The sequence below is a fragment of the Ochotona princeps genome, chromosome 1, assembly GCF_030435755.1.
Source record: "Ochotona princeps isolate mOchPri1 chromosome 1, mOchPri1.hap1, whole genome shotgun sequence".
Taxonomy (NCBI): domain Eukaryota; kingdom Metazoa; phylum Chordata; class Mammalia; order Lagomorpha; family Ochotonidae; genus Ochotona; species Ochotona princeps.
In genome coordinates this window covers 102,461,253-102,477,427 of record NC_080832.1, presented here as the reverse complement: position 1 = coordinate 102,477,427, position 16,175 = coordinate 102,461,253, and the positions used below count along the sequence as shown (strand labels likewise).

Here is a 16,175-nt window from a genome sequence, read left to right as displayed (position 1 = left end):
TAAACATTTATATTTTGGGGGCCAGCTCAACTGGCTATTCCTCTGCCTGCAAGCACTGGAATTCCGTGTGGGTACCAATTCATGTCGAGGCTGCTCCACTTCTCTTCCAGCTCCCTGTTTATGGTCTGGAAAAGCAACAAAGGGTGACCCAAAACTTGGACCCTGCAACCGCATGAGAGATTCAGAGGAGGTTCCTGGCTCTTGGCTCCTGGCTTCAAGTTGGTTCATTATGGGAGTGAACCAGCAGATGGAAGTTTTTTCTCTCTATAAATTTGCCTTTCCAATAAAAATAAATAAATCTTTTAAAAAATTATAAATATCTTAAAATATTGATAGTATTGATAGTATTGATAATATTGATTCTTTTCAGGAATGAGGAGCTGTATAATTTAAATAAATACATATTTGCATCAAAAGAAAACAACAAAGCCCAACTAGTGTCCATAGAGTTTTTTCAAAGCACAGATTTCTAATTTGAGTCCAGTTGTTTGCCTTTTAGTGTCACATTTTTTTCTAGTTCATATTGTTTCTCTTAAACAAGAGATTTTTAAAAAATGAAGACATGGTTTTTTGTAGAATTGCAATAGACTCCTTACAAATTCTTTACTCATGCCTTCCCTCATTTTCTTCTTGCTCATCTCAAAGCTGGCATCCTGGCAACCAAGATCTTCCCCAGTCATGACACTTAGTACTCTATTTCTTCCGAGTTCACAGAATCAATTGCAAGTGTTTTGGCTGATCCACAGATCAACTGTAGTGTGATCTGACCTCACTCTACAGCTTTATCTTCCACAGCTTCCCACATATACCTAGACTAGGCCAAATGTAGGATAACAGGTCGTACTTTTCCAGCAAGAGCAGACCCAGGTCACTCTGACCGGATTGTAGTCTACAGCCAGGAAGACCTAGTGATGACAGCTCTACCAACATTTTAAGAGAACATAGAATAGAAATTTTAACTTAACCCCCTACCCCACCACTAGTTTTTAAAGTCTGGTTGGGAATTCAATGTAATAAAGCAACAACATTTAAAACCTAACAATGAATCTGGCAGAGGGTCATTTTCCAACTTCTAACCTGAAACAGGTTACCTTCTAGGTAAAGCTAGTTCCCACTTGTCCCCATTCTAGATAAATGAGGAAGCCCCACATTCATGATTTTGCACCATGGTCATGGCATTTATACTCTTCAGTCCAGCCAGGGATGTGAGATTTTGAGGAAAAATCCCTACACCATGGATTTGGTTATGCTCCTTTCCTAATAGGTTCTTACAAATTGTTTTTGAACTTGGACTAAGTAGAAAAAAGTCTGAAAAGATTTGGTTCAACTTAAATATGATCAAGTCAGTAAAAGAAGCTGTAAAGATGGTTCCTGATTGCTTTGAACAAAGTACACGGTTCAAGGAAGAAGTGAGGTATTCAGGGTGCACTCTATTATGTTCATTCAAAATTCAAGAGTTGAAATTACTCCTGAGCTGATCTCCATTCCTTGTATAAGACGACTCTGGAGCCCAAACACTGTCCGCAAGACATAAAATTTTACACTCAGATCTCCAATTCTACAACAGGGATTAGAAGAAGGATTGCATGAGAATCTTGTACTGTGTTGTCTCAATACATTGAATGAAGAACCTGTTTTTCAATATTTACCAGAAAGAATAAGGGCTAATTCACATTTCCTCCAAACATACCTCCTTGTTGACCCTACGAAAATTGCTGCTGATTTTTCTCTCCTTGGTCCTAGCAAATGAACAGCTTCCAGGAACAATGCTTAGTTTTTGAAACAGTGTTGATTCGACTGAAGGGACTGACAAAATCAATATTAAAAGTCTAGGGTGGGCATTGTGGCTCAATAAGTTAAGCCACCACTTGCAGCACCACATTCTACATTAGTGTGTCACGGATCAAGTCCCACCTTCATTTAACATCCAGCTTCATGCTAATGTACCCATGGAGATAGGACTGCTCAAGTACTTGAGTTCCTGCTACCCACATTGCTGGCCTGCATGAAGCTCTCATCTCCTGCCTTTAATCTGATCCATATGTGGCTACTTGTGGACATTTCACAGAGTGATCCAGCAACAAAATGTCTCTCCCCATCCTTTTCTGTTGCTCTGTCTTTCAAATAAATAAAAAATAGATAAACTTTACAAGTATATTAGTGATCTTTCAGCAAAATCTAAGAGTTATTTTTACAGCCTAAAAGACTTGATGGATTTCATTTTATTTCTTCACAAACATGAATGATATTCTGCCTAGAAATGTTACTCAGAAATTATGTGAATTTTGAGAAAATGACATATAATTTTCAGAATGGAGCCAATAAGTGATCCTCAATATAGCAGAACTGTTCTGCCTTTTAGCAGAGATAAATCTCATTAACAGACTCAGGGTTTAGGTATTTTCATCACTAAAGTTAAAGCATGAAAGACACAGCCGAAGCAGCAGCCATTTATTGCTGCCCACATACTTTAGGTGCATTTTTATTCCACTTTTCACACCCTGAGTAGCAATATTACTATTGCTGCATTACAGAGAGGAAAATGGGGGCTCTAAGATAAAGAAAATTTCCCAGGACCACAAAGCTAGTATATATTAGAACCAGGATTCCAGCTCAAGCTGGTCTTTCTTTAAAACTCATTTCCTCCCCAGGCTGCCCACTGCTCATTTATAGATCTTTCATTACTTGCCCAAAGCAAACGGCCCAAAGGCTATGCTTAGTGTTTTGCTTTCTAGTCCAGTCCTTCTTCTGTCTGCCCACTGCCAAGGGGCTGTATCATGGACTCTGGGACATCTAGGGAGAGTGGAGGGCATCCGAGGATATCTCAGCATCCACAGGGGAAGATACCTGTTGGTTTATTCCATGTAATTCAAGCAAAGGATTTAAATGAGACTTTGGATCTGATTAGAAATGATCTCTCCATCTGTTAATCAAAATGTATCTAAAAACAGATAAAATTACCTGAGTGAAGGGCAGCAGTGCGTGAAGCTGAATAAACATGTGAAATGCTCAGTTAGCATGGAAGAATGGTAAGTGCCAAGACATGGGCATGGGACTAGAGAGACAGCTCATTGAATGTTAACCTCACCAGCTGACCAGACAGAAGCAGCCAGACTGGAAAAAGCCTGATCCACCTCAGACAAACTCATATGTGTGTTAAGAAGTCCTGACAAAGTTTTTAAGATAGGGTGTTCTGAGGACTCATTAATTCCTTTAGACTACTATTTAATACATGTGAATACTGAGACTGGAGTTCTTATATCATTTATGTAAATGGTGCAATTGTCACTTATACTAGAAATTAGAGAAACAAGTATCATCTCACAACACCCACCTTTTTCTTTGATTTATAATAAAATCTTGATTTTCAGCTGGGTATAGGGCTGTTTAGGAACACATATTCTTATGTGAATTCACATGCCCAGGTTCTGCCTTGATTAATCTCAAAAGTGATCTGGCACATTCTGAAGCCTACCCTTGCAGGAAGGGGCCCATGTTTCATCCCTTACTCTGCTTCCTGCATCTGGCTGCCCTCATCCAATCTAAACTCAGCATCTCTTTAACGTAGACCAAGGAGCTAAGGCAAGACTGGTAGAATGAAGGCAATGGTTAAGTACAAGAATACAGCACTCAACTTTTTCTTCTGTATACTGTAAACTCTGGGAATTTTAACCTCCACAAAAATGTTTTTGCAGTAATACTGAGGTAAGAATGTGTGTGTGTGTGTGTGTGTGTGTGTGTGTGCACATGCATGTGCCCTTAAGAAGGAATTCAGAAAATTCTAGGTCCAGCATTTGGCACTGCTGAATTTCTTCTTCAAAGTTGTTAGAAAATCAGAGCAGAGTAGTTGGATAAAGAATACTTTCTGTGATTGTGTTTCCTCAATCCACAGAGTAATTGATTCTGTAGGGCAGGAACCGGGGTTTGGATTTCTAAGTTTAGATTCCAGGTCTTAGAAGATTATCAAAATGTGCCTGATGAGCTGAATGTCCTTTATGTCTATCTTAAGCTTAACATGTAAATCCTTCCCCTATAAAACCTTGTTTGAATGGCCACCAAATCACATCCTCAAGATGGTTGCTGCTCTATTTTGATAAATTTCCACTTTAAAAAGAAAAGATAGATGAAGTACTAGAAGGCATTTTGTGTAATTTAAGGATACAGGGACCCTCCAGCTCAGCATCCTAAGGCCTCATATTCCCTGATGAGGATGTGGCGGCCACCTCCTGGCTGCCCCCTTCGTGGCAGTGTTAGTGTTTGCACAGCCACAGTTCAATAACCACCAGAGAAGACCTTCAGTCTGATCAGCTGGATGGGTTGCACCTCTACTTAAAATGTCATTGCACTTATGCACAAGGTCCAAACTCCTTCACATTGTCAACTCCAGATTCTGTATCCACTTGGGGTGCTGTCTCCTAGTATTTGCTACTCTCTGGTATCTATGCCTTGGTGCTGGCTCCCATGATCCCGTCTTTCCCTCATTCAATGACACATCTATTTCATCTTTAAAGAATCTGTAGGAAATCTTCCTTCTCCTTATACCACCCTTTTACAGAATTCCAGAGTATATGAGCCTTACTCAACCATGGCATTTTTACATCTGAATATATTTATAGCTTTCACACCTTGACCAGCCTAACTACTCCTTGATGGAATGAGATATGCCTGCTATTTCTGAATCCCAACACACACAGCAGTGTCCACCAGATACAAAAGGCTCTATCATGCTTGGGAACTGTGGTTCCTCCCTAAAGTTGTATACCAGTGTGCCAATGCCAATGATTCCATCAGCCTATAACCTAAATTAGTGTCTCGCATTCCTACACGAGTAAAGTCATAAATAAGAGGTCTCAAGAACTAAGAGCTTTCTGCCATCAGATAGTTACCACCAGATCATTACTGCTTCTTGGTTCCGCCTTCAAGAACTATGCAAGAAGAATTGCAAATAAAGATGAAGAAACTCTGGGGCCAGTGTCATGGCATAGTAAAGCTAAGCTTCTGCCTGCGTGGCCAGCATCCCTTAAGGACATTGGTTCTAATCCCAACTTCTCCATTTCCAATCCAGCTCCCTGCTTATAGCCTGGGAAGGCAGTGAGCAGTCACAAATGGCTGAAGTCCTTGGACCCCTGACCCAAAAATGGGACCTGAAGTAAGCTCCTGGCTTTGGATTGGCTCAACTCTGGGCATTTCAGCTATTTGGCATCCCAACTAGTGGATGGAAGAACTCTTTTTCTCTCTTTCTCTTTGTGTAACTCTACCTTTCAAATAAAAGTAAATTTTTAAAATGAGTAAATTCTCATTTCTGCTGTGTAAATTCTCATTTCATTATGTAATCTGGGAAAACCCTTCCAGTTTCTCACTCAGAGAACACTTCTTGAGAACATCAAAGAGATGTCATGAAGAAGCATTCATTCAAATGGAGTTAAGTCTTCTGAGACTATATAAATGTTAATTGTTGCTAATAGCATGCCAAGTGTTATTTAAATATAGAATATTATTTCCTTGGAGGACTGTAATTGGAACAATTTCCTTACAAAGTGAGCATGTAAAAGAGCCTATCCACTTTCTTTCTCATAATTCAGATTCGCTGCTTTCTCATTCAGGTAGTGAATAGTAGGGGTTTAACTTTTGCTTTTTATTTTTTAAGCACCTCAGAATTGTTTACCACATTTATGCCACAATAAGCATTCAGAGAGAAGTATATATGGCAGAATAGAGTCTTTAGGGCAGATGTCAATTAAGCAAAAGAGAAATTGATCTCAGCTTGGATAATTAATCTAATTTCTGCCTATCTTCACCATTTCAAACTAGAAATGGGAACTGAAGGTCAATATTGAATGTACTGCATTATATACAGATTATAACTGTAATTACAGTTAGCATTACCTACAGATTATAACTCTATTTAGACTTACTGCTCAGAGAAAAGTGTTTAAATACAAATTAGAAGAAATAGGTTCTAAAACAACTCTTTTCTGTTTGACATCTGAAAACCTTCATGCTTTGCTAAGCCTTGCCCATTCCTTTCAAAGAAGGTAGTTTTACAGCATGTTTGAGAATATTGGGAATTGGAAGCTCTCATTCTTTTGCTAATACATTTTTTGTATATATTACTACATTCCATTCTTTAGAGACTTGGCAGTGGACTTGGAGAAGCTGCTTTGGTGGGGGTTCAAGGGAGGAGGGAGAATGGATCAAGCAACACGCCATAATGTGTCATCTTGGGATTGTGCTCAAAGGTGAGGCTTGAGGAGGGCTGGAGAGGGACTGACTACTGGGCTCAAGTATTTTAGATGGGGTGATCACTCCAAGACAGGTGAATAGCAAGCCATCAGACTACCAGGCAGAAGTGCATTCTGGGCAGGCTCAGAGGGATGACAGCATCTGTACTTGTCAGTTTTTTTGTTACTACAAACACAATACCTGGAACAGGTAACTCCACAGGGGGAAAAGGTTCATGTTGCTAAAATTTTAGTGGTTTAGATACGATGAATAAATTTTAAAATCTACTAACAGAGTGAGCATTTGTCATAGCAATTAAAATGCTGCTTTGGATGCCTTCATTCCCTATACAGTGCCTACTTTGAAACCCTGGCTTTGCTCCTGATCCCAACTTGCTGCTAATTTGGTCCCTTGGAGGTGGCATTGATGGGTCAAGTACCTGGATCCCTGCGACCCATGTGGGTGACTTTGAGTTTCCAGCTCCTGGCTTGAGCTTATCCCAGCTGGGTCCATGGTGGGCTTCACAGAACTGAACTAGTTATAGGTACTTTGGCAGTGAAACAGTGGTTAGGAGCTCGTTTGCTTGCTCTCTCCCACTCGCTTGTTCTCTCTTGCTTTCTCTCCGTACATTTCCTTGTCTCTCAAATAAAATAATTTTTAAAAGAAGTCTACCAATAATGATGCTAATGATAAAGAATAACACTCTGCATGTTGTCTGCCAGTTCCTATGTTGGATTTTAACACAAGCAAACACATTGAATCCTTAGCACCAATCTATGAGGTGGGCACTATTATTTTTATCATCTTCTAGCTGAGGAAACTAAAGCAAAGACTACTAAGGTACCTTGTTAAGTGACAGGAAAATTCTAACACAAATGTGCAACTCTGGAGGCTAGGCTGGCTTGCTTCTTCGTGTCTTTTCAGCAAAGTAAGCCTTTTCAAGTAATCACTTATTTACTGGAGAAAGAAAGAGCAAGCAAGCTCCCATCCAGCACTCAAAGGTTGGATGTGTGCTAAAGTCAGGACCTAGAAACTCAATCCAGATATTCCTTGTTTGTGGCAAGTACCCAATTATCTGAGCCATCACTATAGTCTTCCAGGGCCGTGACGAGTTGGAGCTAGGGATTAAGCCTAGCTACTGCAACATAGGATGCAAATGTTCCACATGGTATCCTAACCAATACACCAAACACACACCCATTGGAAGCTACTTCAGAAGTCAAGGCAGCATTGCTCTCTTTGGAGAAAATGGGACCTGATGCAAAAAAAGGGCAGCACAGTATAGATCCTCGTATCCAATGGGATTGTTCATCTGTGTCTCTCCAGAGACAAGTCCCAGGCTGAGATTGTGGAAAGAACTCAATACATATTTGATGAATGAATGAATGGAATTCATAAAAGTGCTTTGAATAGTGCCTGACAAATAGTAAGTGTTCAATACATTGCAGCTATTATTACCATTGCTCACTGCTTATGTATCCTGTTGTAGGAAAGGTATCTTGAGATGACATTTTTTACTCAATAGCTTAAGGCACAGTGAAGTCACAGGAGATGAAATCAATCCTAATAGATGCACTATTGATGCAGGCTGTAATAATAACCCAAGAGATCTTGTGCCATCAAAATCCCAGTCCAAGTTTGCACTTAAGAGTTGTATCTTTTGGTTCACCTACAAGGTTTCCTGTGAGAAAGCTGAGTTTGGAATAATTTGAAAAAGCATTGCCAAAAAGTAAAATATCATTATTGTTCTCAGCACTTTTGCTCTACAGTTCTTCACAGAGCACTCTTTGTTAAGTCGATCGACATATGCAAGGACAGGAACTATTAAACTGGATACTAGGCTCCCTGTGTCCTGGTGAGCCTTATTAAACTTTTACATTTTTGTGTTCCCAACTGTATGGCAGAACTACCTTTTGAAACAGATTCTAAATGACATCTAAAGCTGATGCCACCCTCTCAATAATTGTCATAGCATCATATTGAGAAAAGTTAAAAATTATTTCAACAACTGATTTATGTAAAAGTAGTACCACTACTGCTAATAAGGAATAAAAGACAAAAACAATGTTTTGAATACTGAAACATTATTTGAAAATTTGATATTTTATTCTCTAAAGTTTATACAATTGATATAGCTTCGTAATTAACTGCTAGGGATATCCTGGTAACTAGAAAGAGCAGTTTAAAGCAAACTCTTCTACCTATTAAAAGCTGTGAGAGCTTGTGTAAAAATTTAACTTCTCAGAATATCAGCTTATAATGGGACAGATACAACGATGTCTTGGTCTATTATGGGGATCAGTGGAAGGCCTAGTGTGTGCCAGGAGTCTGGTATTTTGTGACTAGGAGAGACTTTAGAATTTCTTACTGCAGATTTTGATAAAACAATATTGTACAATGGAAATGAATATCTGGGTGATGCATTTGCCAACATGTGGGGGTACTTTAACATTCACCTTAGTAAATGACTCCCTCAGCTGAAACATTTGGGATACAACATGAACACTGCTCATATATGCCTAAAATCACAAGAAATTGGGCAGTTGGGAGCCTCACAATAAGCACCACCATTCTATGGTTAGAAAAACACAATAGGAGCCTGAAGGCTGGTCCACAGTCAAATCTAGCAGGAGGGCAGATTTGCTAAAGTCAACTTTCCAAAAACTAAGGAATCAAGAGGCAATGACTCTTCTGAAAGTCATTTTAAAGTGCTCAGAATACAAAGTTGATACATTAGATTATTGAGCTTGTAACTTATACTACTAGACTAGAAGAATAGAAAATAAGGTAAAGGAACATAGAAGGGTATTATTCTATTTGGTATAAAACTCCAGAAAAAAAAAAAACAAACCTTAGTCTTCCTCCCAGAAACAGTGTTTAGGAAATTGCTTGGGTTTCTGTTGAGCTTTTATGCCAGGCAAAGTTTCACTTGACGTGGTTAAGAGTATGCAGTTTCCAATAGCTAGCTAGGTCATTACAGAACAGTTGTAGCTTTATGAACTTACATGGTAATGGAAAGCAAAAAAATATATATATGCATGTGTGTGTGTGTACAGAAGGAGAATGAATATCTATATTATCTATATGTAGAGAGGGATAGTTACATATGTACAAAATTGCATATGTGAACAAAACATATGCACAGTCATGTACTAATGATGTTTTGGTCACTGACAGACTGCATATGCCATGGGGGTCCCTTAAAGAGCATCTCACTTAGTGATGTCCTAGCCATTTTAGCTTGTGGAAGTACATTCCATGGTGTTTGCACAATGATGAAATCACCTGGCGGTGCACTCCTCAGAGCATATCTCCTTTGTTAAGTAATGCATGACTATGTTTTTCCAAGATACACTTGCCCAAAAGGAGAATATGATGGCACAGATATGTAGTATTTTTGTCCAGAAGGTCTAATTTGGTAGTCTATTCTCAAATACTTTAAAAAAAAGTAAACTGTCCATTCTAAATAGAGCAGAGTTTGTCTCTGTTTGAAATGTCCACTTGAAACTCCACCTTCAATGTGTTTTAAAAGTAGAATTTAGGAATCGGTTTAGAATTAGTGCTGGAAAGGTATACTACCTCTTTTTATAGGGAAATTATAGGCCAGATATGGGCTGGAAAGTTTGCAACCCCACTGGAAAGCTGAACTAGTCACTTCCAAGTTAGAATGCTCGCTAAACTTACAAATGAAGTACATCAAGTGAGAGCAAATGTTTCTAGTGTCATTTTCTAATGTGTCAATTCTAAGTTTCATCAGAAAGAACTAAAAAGGCTGTTGTGTGTTATGGATAGCTATACTCAAACAGAATCACTAAAGCTGCAAATGGAACTCTGAGTTTTACATAAAAATCTCTCTTTAGGAGAACATTTTTAATGACAGAGCTTTGTTTTTTTTAATAGTTGGGTGGCCACCATCAATATCTTAGTTACTTTTCTATAGTTAAAAGACTCTTTAAACAGATTAGCCATTTTTTTTTTTTAGCGGACTTACTGCTCAAAGTCATTAGTCAAATACCATCCACCTTGTCTTTACCTAATGTGACAGGTGGCTCAGAAATCTGCCTGATTATCTTCTCCAGGAGCATCTGTCACTTGCATAAAATCATTTCTCCACATTCCATGAAATAAGTTTGTTATTTTCTTCACAGACAAGAAAATGCTTAGTGCTGCACATTTAAGAATGTTCACTTGGTATATATATTCTTAAAGTTAATTGCAAGCTCCATTTTACATTAATTCATTTTCAAAGCAGCCTCAATTCTAGTCCATGTTATTGTCAGAGGAGAAATAGGCTCGAGGAAGAAGCTGATGCCGCCACCACCCCTCGCTGTACCTCATACATACTGACTTGGAGAACTAACGATGTCCTGGAGTTGTGTTTTAAAATGCCATAAATCAATATAGTGGTCAAATAGAAGATGAGAATTGTGGTTAACTTTTCTGGTTTCTGAAAGTTATAACAAATATCTGAGGTTTCAATTTCTGAAAATTAGATCACACACAGCCCAAACTCTTCTAAGCTCCTGATTGAATCCCACATTTTTGGGAGATTCTGCTGTTGCTAGATGGTCATTTAGCACATATTAAAAAATAAAAAAACTAAACACTGAAGAAATGAGCAGGAAATTTAACCAACTCTGACAGATTCCCAGTTTTTTTTATTTTCCAAAACAATTTCCAATACCCAACAGCCATACCCATTTATCTTTTCCAGAATTGGGCAGAAAGTTGATCTCACTGAATGATGTCACCTCCTCTTCCTATCACTCTCAGCTTGTTCGGTAAGTAACTGAAACTAACACTTTGAAATTCCCTATGATTGGGCCTGGCGGCATGGCCTAGCAGCTAAAGTCCTCGCCTTGAAAGCCCCGGGATCCCATATGGGCGTCGGTTCTAATCCCAGCAGCTCCACTTCCCATCCAGCTCCCTGCTTGTGGCCTGGGAAAGCAGTTGAGGATGGCCCAATGCATTGGGACCCTGCACCCACATGGGAGACCCGGAAGAGGTTCCAGGTTCCCGGCATCGGATCGGCGCGCATTGGCCTGTTGCAGCTCACTTGGGGAGTGAATGATCGGACGAAAGATCTTCCTCTCTGTCTCTCCTCCTCTCTGTATATCTGGCTGTAATAAAATGAATAAATCTTTAAAAAAAAAAAAAAGAAATTCCCTATGATTCAACGGACAAAGACTGTACTAAGCAACACTGTGCTATGTGCTGGTTTTGAACATAATTTACATGGTGAATCAGTCACATATACTATTGTGTAAAAAGGAAAATAAAATACTCAATATCATATTATTCTCAGTATGAGCATCATGTGTACGAAAGGATGAAAAGATTTGTCTAAGATCATGTGGATTCGAAGGACATTTAACAATTCTCAAAAGCAGAAGAATGACCTTAAAATCTCATTGTTTCCAGCAACATAGATGAGAATAGAGGACATCGAGTTATGTGAAAAAAAAAAGCAAAAAGAGAAAGGCAGATATTGTATGATCTCTTTCATATGTAGAATTTTAAAAGTTCTTAGAGGCTGAGAGTAGCATGGCAGAGAGAGGGCAAGGAGAATGGGGATGAAGAGGCTGGTGAATAGCTTCAAGCTAGAGTCTGACAGGAAGTACAGGCCTGGTGTCCTACAGCCTAAGAGGGCGACTATAATTAACAAATATTACATTGTATCTTTCAGTATATACTAGAAGACTGGTTCCGGATGTTCTCTTCACAAGGAAATGATTATAAACTCTTATGCTAATTACCCTTATTTGATCACTATGCAATGTATACAAATATATTAAAGCATCACTTCTTATGCTATAAATAAATATGTATAGCTGTTACCCACCCATAAAAAAGTTAATCAAGGAAAACAGAGAAAAGACCTGAACCACAGTAAACCTAAGTTTCTAATCTATGAAGAATTATGCTGCACACAGCTTCTGTTTGGTTTTCTCCCTCCCCAAAGACATCCAACAGACTTAAAGTGTAACATGAGGTAAATAGGTTGAGTACAATGTCCTGAAAACAAATTACAACACAAGACAGTGACAGTCACAGTAGGTCCCCAGAGAAAAGACTGAATGTTGGAAACAGGTGAAAATGGGTTGCTGGGCCTGAGCCTCTCTTCCCACTTTTCATTGCCTCCACATGGAATGGCCCTCCTCCCAGTCTATACATAGGTTATCACACTCACTTCCTGCAGAACAATGTCGACAATGTCATTGTGAAACAATGACAATCACCTACTTACAAATACTTCCATTACCCATTTGCTCAGAAGTAGCTACTCCTCCCCTATGGATGTTCTACTCCTCACTACTTCATTTTTCCCCACAGCCCTCACCACTCTGAGATTCAGTACATGCTGATTTGTTCACTGGTTCATTCTTTGCCTCCTGTGTTAGAATGCATGCTCCAGGAGTAGAGAGATACCAATCTTGCCAGTTTCCTAGTTCCTAGAGCACAGCCTGGGAGACAATAAGTGCCCCACACATGCTTTTGAATGAATGCACATTTCCCACACCCCAAAGGCCTTGGAAGACTTAGTGCTTCACCCAAGACTTGTCACATATCCAGATAAGGCTGGATACCTGGACCACGATTCAGGAACCCCCATCACTGACAGTACCCACCCCTTCTGCTGGAAGCCAGCACTGAAGAGAAGGGGGAGCTCCAGGTTTGGATGTTCCCTTGGAATCCTGGGCTCCAGGTAGCCACTGCAGCTGAGAAGGTTCCCCACAGCTGCCGAAAACAAAAAGTGTGTTTATGTACTGCAGGATTGAAAGGGAGGAACCACTGTAGGTGTGAAGAACTGGAGGAAAAGTCTTGGGTCAGTGTCAACATTTCTAATAGCCCAGAAATGCTGCTTCAAAAGCTGCACACAGCAAATCTGACTGTGAGAGATACAGTGCAGAGGCTACTCTGCAGTTTGATGCTGTCCTCAACTAATCCTACCTGTGCCTCAAGAGACAGGACACTGTTTCCTGTGATCATTTGTGCACAGACTTTCTGTGTTAGAAGTTCCAGGCTTGAGGCCTGGGCATCCTCTACATTTCTAAAATCTCTTCAGGGGCTACCAATGTGGCATCATGGTTAAGAACTGCTGGAATCAAGGGAAATGCAAATTTCATTACCCATTCTTGTTTCCCTTGCTTCCCCCACCCCCCCGGCTCTGGCTCCTGTAGAGTGGGAAGATGACTATTTTAGAAATATGAGAGTTATATATCTTATATAGATATACATATACACAAAATCCTACATTTCTCCATATTACTATCTCTTTTGAGGGGTTCAGATTTTTACATCTTTTTGAGCACCCTAATACTACAAAACAGGCAGCTAAGTCAACAATACCAAGCAGTGAATTTCCAGAGGAAGATAGATACGGCGGAATTCCATTTGCCTAATTTCTTCTCTCTTTAACACTACTGTTCTAGGAAATGACTCTGAAGTGGCTTCAGTGTGATCAGCTGAGTTCTGCCATGGAAGAGGTGGCATTTTATGTCCTCATCTCTCCATCCCCTTCAAATAAACTACTGTGTTGGTGAAAACTACCTGCTGGCTGCACCTCCTTGGAGTGGCTGCTTTCCCATGGAGCAGGGGCTCATGTAGAAAGAACAGGCCTGAGATCAGCTGGGATGCAAGCATGTAAGGGGGACCCTTATCATGTGCTTCTCTTTGACAGTAAATATTGAAGGTTATGAACAACATTCCACTGCCTATCCATTAGTTGCAATTAATGAAGGAGGTATGTGGAGGAGGGAGGGAATTTTTTGTGTACCCAAAATTTTACCTTTGAAATTCTTCTTATGAGCATATGTAATAGCCAGTTTTGAGCAAGGAGCACATAGGCTTGTTCAGCAAAATTCTTTGGCTCAATTTGTTTACTTCTTCTTTTTTAAAAAATATAGACTTGATAATAACGCCATTGTTTCACATTATGACTAAAGGTCTGAAATGAAGGACCATGTTTTCTAGGTTGCTAATGAGTGGGTGTATGTGTAGGGGTGCTATGGGGTGGGTTGGAGAAAATATTTTTTGTGTCTTGGACTGTCTTTGTAAGCTCAGTTAGAGGAAAGACAGTTCAGTAAATTGGCAAAAGTAACCTACCACCTTCAGAGAATGTCTAAAGAGATAACAATATTGCTGATGGTGACATACAACATTGAGCATTCACTGTGACTCAGGCTTTGACACATACAGTTTCTTTAATCTTCCTACTAAGTCGGGAAGGTAGACATTTTTATTATCTTCACATCCCAGATGGAAACACTAAGGAGCCAAAATTATTGGACATCAGGTGCAAAAGACACAAACCTATCATGATTCAGAGCTATTAGCAGGAAAAATTTGTAGCACATTTTTTTCTGGTGGACTCTTCCCAGGAAAACCTGACACATTTCTGAAGAAGAGCGTCAGATGCTTATGATCTGGCTCTGATCTTCCTCTTTTCCCGTTGTCTCTCAGTCCTCCCAGAGAACCTACTGCAGTCAAATTGCTTGACTCACTTGACTGCAATGATATGCTTTCCCTCTTTCTAGATAAAATTTACATATTTTTTCAGTTCAAGTGCCGTTTCTTCCCAAGAAACCATCCCAACCACTCAAACACAACCAGCTAGAAGAATTTTGTAGCCACTGAATTCCAGAAAATATTGTCTAAGAAATATAGACAAGTGGCTACTTTTATGTCTTTCAGAGAAAAATGTAGGGGAACTTCAAAAAGTTCATGGATATGGAATTCAAAGACATGCTTATTTTTGTCTCATTTTTTCCATGAAACATGAACTTTGTACAATCCCTCATATGTAGGATTGCAAAAATTTTCATGCACCAAAGTCAACAGCTTTTAACTCTGTTTTCCACAGGGTTTTTAAAAATATATATACTTGGATCTCATATAGATATACTTCAAACTCATTCCTGTAGAAGCACATGTTTGCTACACCATAGGTCTCTAATGAAGATTCCCTCACTGTGAGTTTGTGAACTAAGAGAGTTTAGAATATTTTATGATAGGTTCAGGCAAGTATGCAAACAACAGAGGCCAGCTGAAGACAGAGTGGAGCTGTGACACTTTATTATCCATGCATGAAAGTCTTCTCCAGTGGTTGCTGCAAAGTGTTTCTGTCCAGGTCCCCATCCTGCCCTGTGAGTTTAAACTGGTGCCCTCCAGTGACTCTTCTGGAAGGCTTATGGTGTGACTGAGGACTGAGAGTCTCTGAACACGTTTCTATTCTGGATGTAACCACAAGTAGCGCTAACCCCTTTGATGCTTATTTTCTGAACCTTAGTGTGCAGATGTTAGACACTTTCACAGCATCAGCATTAGAATTAAATACAGGGCCACATGCTTAAACTATGCAAGAATCATTGGCTCTGTTGAAAGATTATTCAAAATTAAAACCTGAAATGAAAAAGCTATGTGTTCTGCCAGTAACATGCAAATCCCCACCTGGGAGGCACCAGGTGTCACCTGTACACCCAACAGTATATCTCAAGATCTTCCTTTAAATAAGAACTAAGATACAAATGGTAAATAATTATGCAATGTAATTCCCCATTTCTTCCATCCTGCCATAAACAATGAACTGTGCTTTGTGTGTGTGTGTGTGTGTGTGTGTGAGAGAGAGAGAGAGAGAGAGAATGTTTAAATAAGAAGGTTTATGAGAGTTCTATTAAACGTGAAAAAGGATATCTAAATTCCAATTTTATAAGTATGAAGGCTTCAGCATATAAACTCAAATGAGGGGAAAACAAATATGAGTATTATGAGAGGACAATCACCCTTGACAATTAAACAACCGCTGCAGATCCAGGGTACTGGCATACATGACGCTAAATCTTAAGATGCAAAATACATCCATGCCTGAACTTTCTTTTCAAGGAAAATGATTTGCTTCTTCTTCCTGACAAAGAAAATTTCAGCAGCTGCTCTCCTACTTCAGTTTCCAGGGA

The 16,175-nt window shown here is 39.4% G+C and overlaps 1 protein-coding gene across 4 annotated transcripts in view; it reads right to left on the bottom strand.

Annotated features, from left to right (window-relative positions):
* The window catches only part of RCAN2 (regulator of calcineurin 2), a 263,810-nt gene that overhangs the window by 85,708 nt on the left and 161,927 nt on the right, over nt 1-16,175 (bottom strand). The window lies entirely within an intron of this gene.